At 38.9% G+C, this 14,055-nt stretch overlaps 1 protein-coding gene across 2 annotated transcripts in view; it reads left to right on the forward strand.

Annotated features, from left to right (window-relative positions):
- The window catches only part of PRICKLE1 (prickle planar cell polarity protein 1), a 119,050-nt gene that overhangs the window by 51,233 nt on the left and 53,762 nt on the right, over window positions 1-14,055 (forward strand). The window lies entirely within an intron of this gene.

Genomic DNA, 14,055 nt, shown 5'->3' on the forward strand with positions numbered 1-14,055 from the left:
ACTGTGTTCAGTTTGTAGGTAAATTATGATGTAGGTGTGCTAACCTGTGCCTCCTGCCTTTGCTGGAGCTAGAGTAGCTGATGAGCTCGAGGGGGAAAGAGACTATATTTGTTACCATATTCCTGCACCTAGCGCAAGTAAGGCACACGGTAAGAGCCGGTAACCGTTTATTGACTGCTGGCTGTTTGCACCTGCATTTCCATGTCGTCGCTGCCTGACTCCAAGGAGGAGGAACAGTTTCACTCTGACCACTTGAATGCTCAGTTTTTTCAAAGGTCATAGAATTTTCAACCTTTCTGACCACTTCTCTGCCATTTTGGCTAACAATGGCCTTACTTTGACCCTCATTTCTATCCCTTCTGCTCTGACTCTGATCCATACCAAGTCCCTTTTGCTTGAAAACAAAGGGGTGCCTGGGTGTCTCAGTCGGTTAAGCATCCGACTTCGGCCCAGGTCATGATCTCACGGTTTGTGGGTTCGAGCCCCACTTTGGCCTCTGTGCTGACAGCTCGGAGCCTGGAACCTGCTTCAGATTCTGTGTCTCCCTCTCTCTCTGCCCCTGTCCGACTCGTGTTCTGTCTGTTTCTCTAAAAAAATAAACATTAAAAAAAAAATGCAAGTCAAAATTGCTAATCTGAGAAAGGGAATTAGTTGATTGATTCAACTAAAAAGTCTAGAAGTAAATCCCATTTCTAGCATGTTTGAATCCATGTGCTCAGTGATTCAGAAAGACTTCGTCTCTTCGTCTCTAAGCATACTTTGCTCCTGTGCTGGACTCATTCTCAGGCAGCATTGTCCAGCATGGAGGCAGGTGTGCATACCAGCAAGCTGTAACTTTATATCTTTCTCAGTCATTCAGGAAAGCCCCGGACTGAGCTCATATGCCATCAGTCATACCACCTCTGAACCACTTACTGGCCAAGGGGCATGGAATGTTCCAGTTGCCTAGCTTTGAAGGGTCATGTGCTCTGCTCTAAAGCCAGAAGTAGTGTTTGCCCCACTAAAATACCGTAGAGTGAGAGTAGGGGAGGGGTACGTTCCCAAAGAAAGTTGTTTTTCCCAGGAAGAAGGAAAATGGATGTCAGGAAGACAAAACCCAGAGATCTTTACTACAGAATGTGATACATATTTCTTTGTCCTTCCTCTGTGCTTTAGACATGAATGAATTAGGTCTTTAATGTCTGTAAGGTATGTTTATCCTTCTGGAAATAACAAATCTCAGTTTCTTTGTTGTTGTTGTTGTTTTTCCATTAGCCTCTTTCAAAAAAGAGGGACAACGGACATCAGAATGTAAATCTTGGAAGTTGAGGCCATCCAACAAAGAGGGTAAGAACTCTGACGAGTGTCAGCAGCTTCCAGCCCTGCCTTTATAAGTCATGTCACCCTAGACAAGTTACTAACCTCTCAGGCGCTTAGTAATAGTTACCTTAAAGGGCTGCTGTAAGGAGTTAATCCATTATTATGTCTAACGCTTTTAGCGTATGTCTGGCTCATCAAAAATGCTACATTTTATCTGTTGCTACTGTTGTTAATAATAATAGGGGTGCCTGGGTGGCTCAGTTGGTTATGCATCCGACTTGAGCTCAGGTCATGATCTCCCAATTTGTGGGTTCCAGCCCTGCGCCGGGCTCTGTGCTGACAGCTCAGAGCCTGGAGCCTGCTTTGGATTCTGTATCTCCCTCTCTCTCTCTCTCTCTCTGGCCCAGCCCCCCACTCTTGCTCTGTCTCTCTCTCTCTCTCTCGGAAATAAATAAACATTAAAAAAAAATAATAATAAAAGCCATGGCTAGCATACTGTTTCCGATGCCTCTGCTGGCACCCCACAGGCTCAAATGTCTCCAGCCTTCTTCCTTTACCATACTAGCCAACATTGGACTTCGTGAATTCACCTGAGCCCCCATCTACCCTGGGCCGGTGCATGCCCCACTGTGGGAAGGCGTTCTTACCACTTGCTACCTCTTATCCATCAGGTCTTGTCAGTGGGTTTGTCCTTTGTCAGTGAAGAGGCCTTTCCTGACCACCCACACAACCCCTGCCAAGCCCTGACCTATTATTTTCTTTTGTAGCACCCTCTTTTCCTTTATTGCCCTTATCACCATCTGTGATCATTTTTGTATTTTTGTGTACTTGTACTGACTATAAGCCCCACTTTGTGCCGTAAGTAGGAGCTCAGTAAATATTTCTCAGTAAAAGAAATCAGCATCAAATGTTTGTTACTTGAGAGTCATAGGAACCTTGCTGAGGATACAGTGAGGAATGCCAGAATAGCCAAACAAAGCTCGGCTAGTGATGGGGGAACGTTGAGAGCGAAGGTTGAAGAAAGGGGGGGGCTAATTTTGCTTAAGGGCCTTTTGCGTGTGTGTTGGGGGTGAGAGGGGAAGAACACGATGAAGAAGGTCAGTAGAATAAGGTCTCTGCTATGTGAAGTGGATGCCAGGCACACAACATTCATTTTCAGTTTTAGTCTGTTTCAAAGTGGATTTTGTCTGTGTTTAGCATCTTTGCCAATTTTATGTATTTTCTCTCTTTTTGCGCAATTTAGGGGTTTAAGGAGGGGTAGGTCACATTGCCTATTTATTATACAATTCCCCAAGTACTTTGAATGGAAAATTTATAAATAATGGCTATTTATAATTGTTGTCTAGACTTAACAAACGGTTATTTAACAGGCAATGAAATAATTTCCTCACGGTTCTTATACTATAATTACACACACCACATTTAAGGGGCAAATGTTAGGGCTTGTGCTGAAAATATAAGTCTTGTTCATAGTGGTGAATTATTCTCTATGGACGATGAAATTTGTATTCAGTAGTGTGAAGTACAGAACAAATTCACTTTTCAGGGATCAAATTCTTACAGTGGAATGTCCAAGGTCATAAACTTCATCAATTTAATCATTGCTGATTGAAGGATATTAATAGAGTCGTTTATTAGCTTCAAAATAAGACAGGTTTATCGTCAAACATTTAGAAAACAGAGAAAAAAAAATAAGAAAACAGCCATAATCCTGATTCCCAGAATAACACTGTAAACATTTTGGTGTCTACCCATTTATGCTTTTTTCTTCTACTCATGAAGTTTTAAAGTATACAATTAGAATCATACTGTACATATGTCATATAATGTGTTTTTAAAGTTTAATATATTAATGGTTTTCTAAGTCTAAACATTGTCTATCGCTGCACTACCACTAGAAACATGGGCTGTTGAGCACTAGTTAGTTAGCCAGTTAGAATTAAGATGTGCTGTAACTGAGCCCGTGTGGCTCAGTTGGTTAAGCGCTCAGCTCAGGTCATGATCTAACAGTTTGTGAGATCGAGCCCCTTGTGGGTCTCCATGGTGCTTGGTTTTCTTGCTTTCCCTCTCTCTCTGCCCCCTCCCCTCAAAATCAAGCAATAAACACTTTTAAAAAATATGTGCTCTGCGTACAAAACCACACCAGTTTCCAAAGGCAGTACAGAAAGGAGAATATCTCATTATTAATTTTTGTATTCATTACATGTTGCAGTATTGGGTTACATGAAATATATTCATAAGTTAATTTTACTTGTTTCTTTTTGACTTTCCGTAATGTGCTTTCTTTAAATCTGGAAAATTTAAAGTTACAAATATTCACATTCTATTTCTGCTGGACAGCACTGGTTCTATGACATTTTATAGCTGCATAATTTTATTTTACATGAATGTAGTTATTTAACCGATTCTTAATCAATTCCATTATGCTGCATCTTCAGGTTGCTACTTACTTTTCAGTACCGAAATTAGTCTCTGAACACCCTGTACACAAATCTTTTTGCACATCTGACTGTTTCCGTAGGACTTACTGCTAGAAGTAGAATTGCTAGGAGAAGAGAAATTTTTAAATGAGAAATAATGTTATAAATAAATGAAGAAATGAAAAGTAATGCTTTTACTTCTCGTTATTTAATGTTTTCCTTGTAGAGAAAGATGTGATTCTGATCTTTAGCAGCTGCTCATTTTATATTGAATCGCAAACACCTATTACAACCATATTCAATTTAAATTAGCTGTGTATGACTAAGTGTTTGAAAAGTCTGCTCTGAATTTTCATGTTTTATGTGAATTGCAAGGTTATTAAAGGGCTGGAATTCAGCATTCTACTCTCTCCTAAATGAAAACATGTATACTTTAGGTTGTTGAGTTGTGGACAATTATGAAATGGAAAAGATTCACAGTGTATAGATTTTGAAAGCTTTGTGATTTATCTTTGTAATGCTATGACAGGGTGGGGATGAGCTTAAAAGATCTTTTATCAGAGGTCCAGAGTATTTGATCTATTATTTCCATAAAGATATAACCTACCACTCTTTATCATTGTATATTAAAAGCAAAGCCTTAGGATATTTAGCAATAAGGGCGTATATTTGATGAATGTGGTTGTACTTTTCTTATAATATTGACTGGATAAAGTACACTGAAGTTTTTGCATCACATGACCTGTGGACCCTCTGTAAGATCTTACTTTCTGACTCAGGATTTTTGCATTTTGTATGTTTCTCAGGGGTCTCAGGGAGTCTTAGGGGAAATGTCAAGATCCTTCAGGAGTTGCTGGACCCTCTTCCTCACCCCCTGGGTAATATTGAAGAAAATGCCAGTTCAAGAAATAGAGGTTATGTTTGACTCAGTAATTTAGCATTGTTGAGGATTTATCGGACTAAATAGTGACTTGAATATAATTTAGAGGGAGTGATTCATGGCATTCTAAAGTATAAAATGAAGAGTTTCTGGTTCTCTGTCAGTGTATCATTTAAAATAATAAATTACATTGTCCACCAATGGAAGAAGAAAAAAGAATCCATAATGCAATCCCACTTGGCAAATTCTTCCTTTTTCCTAACTTTGGGTCTAAAGAATTTGAAGAATCAACCTCCCCGTGCCCTTTCTTAGCAGGAATTCCAAACTGGATTTTCTCCTTATGAGTGAGGATAGAGACTAATTTTCAATAGAATAGTATTCAGAACCACACACAAAGAATGATTACTTTCTGAAGATAATGTTGTATGAGAGTGTACCATCAATACATTTCAGATTATTATTTAGTTGCTTTGTTTTATCTTTTCTCTGTAATAGGTGATCATCCAAAAAAAAATATTTACAAAGCTCTTTTTAATTTGAGGTACAGGGGCATCTGGGTGGCTCAGTTGGTTAAGTGTCGGACTTCGGCTCAGGTCATGATCTCACAGCTCGTGGGTTCAAGCCCCACGTGGGGCTCTGTGCTGACAGCTCAGAGCCTGGAGCCTCTTCAGATTCTGTGTCTCCCTCTCTGTCTGTCCCTCCCTGCTCACGCTCTGTCTCTCTGTCTCTCAAAAATAAATAAACATTAAAAAATAATTTAATTTGCGGTACACTTTTCCCGTCTTTGCCATCTGATTGCGAAAGAGAGTCTCTTCGCTTATTAATTTTAAATGTGTCTTCAGTGAACACCATCTTCTATATTCTTCATGGTCTGCCTTTCAGTTAATGTCCACAGAGGTGCAGAATGTTCTAGTAGCATGGGACACTTTTCATTTTCAGATCAGAGGAAGAAGCAGTGGGTCTAAGATGACCTGACTTCTGGTGGCGTTTTAAATAAAAGACTAACATTTTATTTCAACCAGTAGCAAAGTACAAACACTTTGCCCTAACTCTTATTCTAGCCTGACTCTTGCATTTCCCGGCTAAGCAGACACGCAGCTGCCATTTTGCCCATTAGAAGTATGAAAAAAAAATGTAAAAGGTCGTTCATTTAGATTTCTTTTAACTTGTGTATATAATTAATAGCTTAGTTTAATTTGGTATTAAACCTTTGCCATCTGCAGGATTACCATGCACTGGTGACATAAAAGTTCCGTAGCAACAGGTTTAATTGAGTAATTAAGACTACAGAAATGTTTCCAGAGCAATATTTTGATTACAAATAAAATCAAAGTAAAATATCTAGTTTTGAAGGACTAGGTATTTTTCCTAATTAAAAAAAAAACCTGCCATTTATCTTAGTGTAATTTTCTAAATGTTTCCATGTGTAATGCCACAGAGCAACAAGTCTAAATCTAACACATTCATTCACTACAGAAAAAAAAAAAAAAAAAAAAAAAAAGCAGAGGAAGAGAGGCTGTTTTCTTTTTTTTTTTTTTTTTTTTTTATTTATTTTTGGGACAGAGAGACACAGAGCATGAACGGGGGAGGGGCAGAGAGAGAGGGAGACACAGAATTGGAAACAGGCTCCAGGCTCCGAGCTGTCAGCACAGAGCCCGACGCGGGGCTCGAACTCACAGACGCGAGATCGTGACCTGGCTGAAGTCGGCCGCTTAACCGACTGCGCCACCCAGGCGCCCCAGAGAGGCTGTTTTCAAGAGAGGCTTCTCTCAGTAGTGGTACTTTACAGAGTCATCTTTCAGTTTCCACATGAAGATTTACTGGGGATGTTACAAGGACTGTGTTCTAACTATGATGATGGAGAAGAAGCTGTGTGGCCCTTTTAAAAACTTAAATAGCACAGCTCATCCACACGTGTATTGTAGAGCTTATATATACATATTAGCTATGTGATTATTATGTCTTGATTTCATTCACACATTCAATAGAATTTTTTAAAAGGACGTTAGTTTTTTCATGGCGGTCTTAGGTTCACAGCAAAATGGAGAGGAAGGTACAGAGATTTCCCATATACCCTCTGCCCGCCCCCCCCCCACCCCCCAACATGCACAGCCTCCCCTGCTATCAGCATCCCCCGCCAGACTGGTACATTTGTTACAATTGATGAACCTACAGTGACCCATCACAATCCCCTGAAGTTCCTAGTTTACATTAGAGTTCCCTTGGTGTTGTACATTCTACGGTTTAGAGAAGTGTAGAATGACATGCATCCATCATTAGAGTGTCATAGAGAATTTTTTCCCAGCCCCTCAAATCTTCTGTGCTCCGCCTATTCATCCCTCTCCAAGCCCCTGGCAACCACTGATCTTACTTAGTGTTTCCGGTTTTGCCTTTTCTGGAATGTCGTAGAGTTGGAATCATGCAGTATGTAGCCCTTTCAGATTGGCTTCTTTCACTTAGTAATATGCATTTGAGTTTCTTCCATGTCTTTTCATGGCTTCATAACCCCTTTCTTTTAGCTCTGAACAATACTCCATTGTCTGGATGTACCACAACTAATTTATCCATTCACCTACTGAAGGACATCTTGGTTGCTTCCAAGTTTTGGCAGTTGTGAATAAAGCTGCTATAAATATCCAGGTGCAGGTTTTTGTGTAGACATAAGTTCTTAATCCCACTGGGTAAATACCAGGGAGCACTATTTCTGGATCATATGGCAAGAACATGTTTAGTTTTGTAAGAAACCAGCAAACTGTCTTCCAGGGTATAGCATTTTTCATTCCCACCAGCAATGAATGAGAGCTCCTGTTCCATATTCCTGCCAGCATTTGATGTCAGTGTTCTAGATTTGGGCCATTCTAATAGGTATGTCAATGGATATTTTCTGAGAGTGGACTGTAGGATATCACATGGAGTTTAGCTGTTATACAGTAGTCCAGCCTTATCCATGGAGGATACATTCTAAGACCCTGATACATGCCTCAAATCATGGATAGTATTGAACCCTGTATGTACTATTTTTTCCTATACATATGTACCTATGATAAAGTTTAATTACGAGATTAACAATAATAACTAAGAATAAAGCAGACTGACTATAACAGCATACCGTAATGAAACTTACATGAATATGGTCTCTGTCTCTCAAAATGTCTTATTGTCCTGTACTCACCCTTCTTGTGATGATATGAGATGATAAAATGCCTACGTGATGAGATGAAGTGAGGTGAATGATGCAGGCATCACGATGCAGAGTTAGGCAACTGTTGACCCTCTGGCAATAAGTCAGAGGGAGGATCATGTACTTCTCGACCTAGTGGACCATGGGTAACTGAAACCACAGAAAGCGAGATCACAGATAAGGGGAGACTACTGTATTCCAAACATTTCTGATTACCTCAAATTCTACCTCGCTGATAGAAGAGAAAAATTTCTGGGGACACCTGGGTGGCTCTGTCAGTTAAGCATCCGACTCTTGATTTCAGCTAAGGTCACGATCTCATGGTCGTAGGACTGAGCCCCGTGTCTGGCTCTGTGCTGAGTGTGGAGGCTGCTTGGGATTCTCTCTCTGCCTCTCACTCTGCCCCTCCCCCACTTGTTCTCTCTCCCTCTCTGTCTCTCTCTCAAAATAAATAAACATAAAAAAAGAATATAAAGGTTTCTGGTGTTTCAACGTTTCAAAACAAACATTTAAAATTTTCATCATACCTAAGATTTGAAAAATGATTATGTTTTATTAGGAAATGACACTTAAGGTGGATGTAAACCAGGCTGTATTATGTTTTTTTTTTCTTTTTAAATATGAAGACTTCTTGGAAACGTTCAGTTTTTCTCAAAATTGAAACATATTTTTTCTTGCCACGGTTGGACTTGTACATAAATTTAGCTTTTCCATATAAATTTGAGAAAACATGCCTTTTATTCTTTTTTGTTTAATTGCTTTAAAACAAAAAGGTATTTAGATAGACTTAAAATAGTACAGAGTATATATAAAATACTTAATAGATTGCATATCATTAGATACAGAATTAATTACCCATTTTTTCCCAACATAAATACTTCTTGACGTGTCTTCCTTATTTTACAAATTTTCTTTTTTAAATTTGTAACATTTTCATCTCCATTTTATAAATGAAGAAATCAAGGCACAGGAGGGTTCAGAAGATTCAGGTAATTTTGAGACACAGTCCACTACTTTATTCACTTTCTATTTAACAAAGTCAATGACCAAGCATTTATTAAGTGCCCTCTACATGACGGACCATGTCTTCAGGGGCTCCCAGTGAAGTCTAATAATTGCCCTGTCATAAACTGGGCTTCTGGTAGTGTCCCTTGTGTTGCCTGCTTAGTGAATCTTGAGTTGCATCTTGACTTCCACTGTGGAAGGAGGAGAGAAAGAAGCAGCTTTCCTTTAGGAGATACACCCTCACGGGCACCTGGGTGGCTCAGTCCGTTGAACATCCGAGTTCAGCTCAGGTCATGATCTCACAGTTTGTGAGTTCGAGCCCTGTGTCGGGTTCTGCACTGACAGTGTGGAGCCTGCTTGGGATTCTCTCTCTCTTTCCCTCTCTTGTGGCCCCCTCCCCCATTCACGCTTTCTTTCTTTCTCCAAAATAGATACATAAAAACTTTTAAAACAAAAAAGAAATACACCCTTAATTTCTACACTTCCCCATGGCCCCATCTGACTTCATCACTCCTTTCTTCGTTGTTACAGTCACCTGAATGTATAGAGATGGTGCCAGTCCAGTTTGACATAGATACATCGTCTTTGACTATCACCCCTGTTGTCACTCAAGCATCATAGATTGTTAGTTCTACCTGGGAACCATCTCTCAAATCATCTTGTCATCCTTCTTGTCATGCTTAAGGCACCACCATCATCTTTAACAGCCTCCTAAGTGGTCTTTACACTTCTTTCTACACTCCTGAACCATTTTCTACCCTGTGGCCTTGGTCACTGTTCTAAAAGGCAATTCTGATCATGGCCTGGCCCTGCCAGGATTGGCCCTGCCAGAACATGCCAGTGGGTCGCCCCTCAGCAGAATTCACATGCAAGGCCTTTACAAAGCTGTCCCACCCACTCCTACATACCTCTCCATCCACCATTTTGGTACTTGTGCTACACAGAACCTCTCACTACTCTCCAGGCAGGAAAATGCCCAGAATTGTCCTCCATATTCCTAATGGACATTTCCATCACTGTTAGCTCTCTATATTACCCATCATTCCAGTTCCTGTTTGAATGTCATCTTGAAGCTTCTCCTCATTCCCTCAGACACAGTTTGTCTTCTGTCCTCTGCCCCCAACCACCCCTTGCTCTTCAGCACTTTGTTCAAACCTCGTTCAGACTTCCATTGCATAATTTATTCCATCAGCTTATGATTGTGCCTTGCCCCTACCAGATTATAAATTGTTTAAATGCAAGTCTACTTTTGAAATTATCTTTGTCACTTAGGATCTAGAAAAGTCCCAGGAAATACATGTGGATGCATCTCTGGCCTGAGTTTTTGCCTCCATATCCCACCAGCCGAGCTCAGTCTGGATCAGAGGTTTCATTAAGATCTGACCATCTCGGGGCACCTGGGTGGCTCAGTGGGTTAAGCATCCAACTCTGAATTTCAGCTTAGGTCATGATCTCATGGTTCGTGAGTTTAAGCTCTGCGTTGGACTCTGCACTGACAGTGTGGAGCCTGCATGGGATTCTCTGTCTCTCTCTCTCTTTCTCTCTGCTCTCCCCCACTCATGCTCTCTCTTTCTCTCTTGCTCTCAAAATAAGTAAAGAAACATTAAAAAAAAAAAAAAAAAAAGATTTGATCATCTTAGCTTTACACTGTGTCCACTGGCGTTTTAAAATCCTAGAAGCCTCTGCTGCATGCGTCCAAACACTTTAGATACTGTAACTGTTTCAAACAGAAGACACCTTAAATGCTTTGCATTTTGTTCTTGGGAAGAGGCATCCAGTCCCTCCTTGTCCTTGGTAATGGGCTTTGGTATATTGGTAATAGTGACATTTAGCATCTAGTGAGTGCTCACTATGTGGTGGTCATGGTGCCTTATGAAATATCACACTTAGTGTCCATACCAACAACTTTATGATGTACGTGGTATTACTGCTTCCATTTTAGAGAACAGGACATGGTGGCCCAGGGAGGTGACATAACCTTTGAGTGGCACAGCTGCCATATGAACCGAGTCTCCGTGAATCCAGAACCCATTGTCCTTAACCATTGTGCGTCACTGTCTTTAAAAAAAAAAAAATCTATTCTTAATAGGATCATAACTGATACAGAAGAATTTTAAGATAAATGTAAGAACATTTAATAATGGTTATCACCAGAAATTTTTACTCAGTGATTTAACTTTGGTTCTTTTATTATTTCAGGAACACTTCAGACCTTTATTAGATGAGTAGAAAAAATTATGAAAAAAATGAAGATTACCTAGCTAAAATTCAGGTGCCTGCATTTACCTGTCCTTTGTTTTTCTATAATATGCAGTGCTCCAGCATAGTCTTGATTTTCATAACCAAATATTCTATACAAAACATTTTATAGAGCTCCTGAGTTATAGGTGTATTTGCTGTTTCAAATTACATGGATTGCATAGGTCATTTTAATGGAAATAAAATTAGCTTAAAAATAGGAAGTGCCCTTGATTAACTCAGTGAAGCCATGGTCAATTCAATTAAAGTGTTAAAATATATTTCAGAAGAAAGAATGTTTAGGGTCAGAAATTAATTCAACACAGTTGTTCTTAACCACTTACTATTTACCTGGGAATGGGTACTATGTTTGGTACTTTGAAGATAAATGTTATTTACAAAATGCCTGGTTAATAAAAACTTGCTTCAGAATGCTATGTTTAACATCAAAGATATTTATTCTGAACTTTGTGGTTGACAAGTTTTAATTTTGTTTAAGTATGGGATAGGAGAGTCTTACTGGATAAGTTTGCATATAGATAAAAGTTACAGGCTTATCCAAATCACCTGTTCTGTGTTTATAGATGTATTTCCACCTGTACTACATAATGTGACCCTAGATTTTTACCCTTTAATACATCTACAGGGCTTGTATTTATAATTGGGCATTTTTTTGAGCCATCTGAAACACTGAGTATGTGAAAAACGTGTGAAAATTCATTACGTCTATCAGTCTCCCTTTTTTTCTTTCTTGGTTGTTTGAAGACTCAAGAGAGGTGGTTAATATCAACTTGTTTCCAACAAAGCGTGTAAAATAGTTTGTCAAAATATTTACCAGGTGACCTCATTGTAAAGTGACACGAAAAGACCTGGTCCCCCATTCAAGAGTTGCCCCTGCACAAATTGGGCTCGAAGAAAATTCAGAAAATGGGCATCTAGGTTAACCTTTAAATGCCTATTCCATGTGTAAAGGGCACTTAAAAGCTCTAAGAATCAACTTTCAATTCATATGAACTGCTTTGGGATATGGGTAGTCTTTCTCTTCGAGTGGCTAGGGATAAGACGGACAGAGGAGCACAACGCTTGCTTTCCTCATGAGAGTTCACTGAAAATTCCAAGGTCCCTTAAGATCGAATTTATGTAATATATCCACTTTAAAAATAACTTTGCCAATTTTTTGCTTTAAAGAAAGATTATGTTTGCCAATGGAAAAAACAAAACTTTGTGCCGCTACCAAAGGAAAAAACTCACCGGACGCAGGGGTGGGTTTTCTATGGCAGAATGTCCCATGCGGTGCTGAGGAAAGGACTGTTAATATGACCAAGGCCATTTTAGTTTCAGATGTAAACACAGCTGTTATTTTTGAGTTCTTAGAGTATTTTTTGACTGTACGTTACATTTATTAAAACAAGATCTATTTTCATATAAATATACTTTCTTTTGGCCCGTTTAGATGGTAAGTCTGTAGACTGTGCTGTGATATAATTTAGAAACCAGATTAATACTGCCTCGCTTGCAAATTTCAAGGCTAAGACACAGCCTGGATTATCTGAGGAAAAAAAAAATCAGTAAAATTTGTGCCACTTTGTTCTGGTTCTATTACAAGTGGACTATAGTCATTTAATTTCACATTATTCTGGTTGGATAAGCAGAGTAGAAAGTGGCAATCCTAAAAGCCCCTGATTTCTTTTGAAAAATTTATATAACTAAAACCATCTTAACTTGTTTTGAGGGTAGTTGTCTTGTTGGGAGAAGTGGGACAGACTTCAAGTGGAGCATTTCTTCTGAATTTCACCTGGTTGGTTTTCTCCCGTTAACACTTTTTTTAAAGTAGGCTTCCCGCCCAGTGCAGAGCCCAACATGGGGCTTGAACTCAGGACAGTGAGATCAAGACCTGAGCTGAGATTAAGAGTTGGACACTCAACCCAATGAGCCACCTAGGCAGCCCTCCTGTTACCACTTTTAAGTAGATTCTGTTTACAACCATTTTGAGATTGAGTTACATTGTAATTTTAAATATTTTTCCCCCAGTGCCTGGCTGGCTCAGTCAGGGGAGCATGATTTCAGGATTGTGAGTTCGAGCCCCATACTCGGTGTAGAGATTACTTAAATAAATAAACTTAAAAAAAAAAAGATATTTCCCTTTATCCATTAAATATAGAATTAGTAAGGAAATACAACTTTTCTCAAAATAAGGTTTTAAAGGTTTTTTGCCATCATTCTTTTGCCTTTCAATTACATAATTAATACTTATTAATACAGTATAAATTGCCTAGATGGATTACAGGTATAATATATGATATTATATATAATATATAAAATAAAATAAAACATAAGTAATAGATAAAATAAATAATAAATAAAATTATATTATAAAAATTATATAATATATATGATATGATATATAATATAATATATATGGTATATCTTTCCTCATTTGTCCTTCTCTCAGTAAATGGAAGCACACAGTTCCACATCATGACATTATATTTGAGTCAGATTGTGCACATACTGAAATTTCTTTGAAACCTATGTTCAGATTTGCAATACCTCACTGTATTGTTAATTAACCAAATGCAATCAAGGGTTTGATGCTCTACCTAAATCCAATAACTTTTTTTAAGTTAAAAATCTTTCAGATTGAAAGTATATAGGGGCACCTGGGTGGCTCAGTTGGTTGAGCACTGAGTTTGGCTCAGGTCATGATCTCACAGTTCATGAGTTCAAGCCCTGCATCGGGCTCTGTGCTGACAGCTCAGAGCCTGGAGCCTGTTTCAGATTCTGTGTCTCCCTCTCTCTCTCTGTCCCTCCCCTGCTCATGCTGTCTCTCTCTCTCTCTTTCTCAAAAATAAAAAATAATAAACGTAAAAAAAAACCAAAGTAACCTTAAAAAAAAAGAAAGTATATTGTTAGGTTAATGTAGGTAACACATGAATTAAAGGGAAGGCTCCATCAATTAAGACAATGTAAAGGACCTTTGACATTGATCTTGTTCATGATATCTCCCAGCTGTGCTGAGAGCACATTCCATG

This window comes from Neofelis nebulosa, chromosome 8, assembly GCF_028018385.1.
Source record: "Neofelis nebulosa isolate mNeoNeb1 chromosome 8, mNeoNeb1.pri, whole genome shotgun sequence".
NCBI classification, from domain to species: Eukaryota; Metazoa; Chordata; class Mammalia; order Carnivora; family Felidae; genus Neofelis; species Neofelis nebulosa.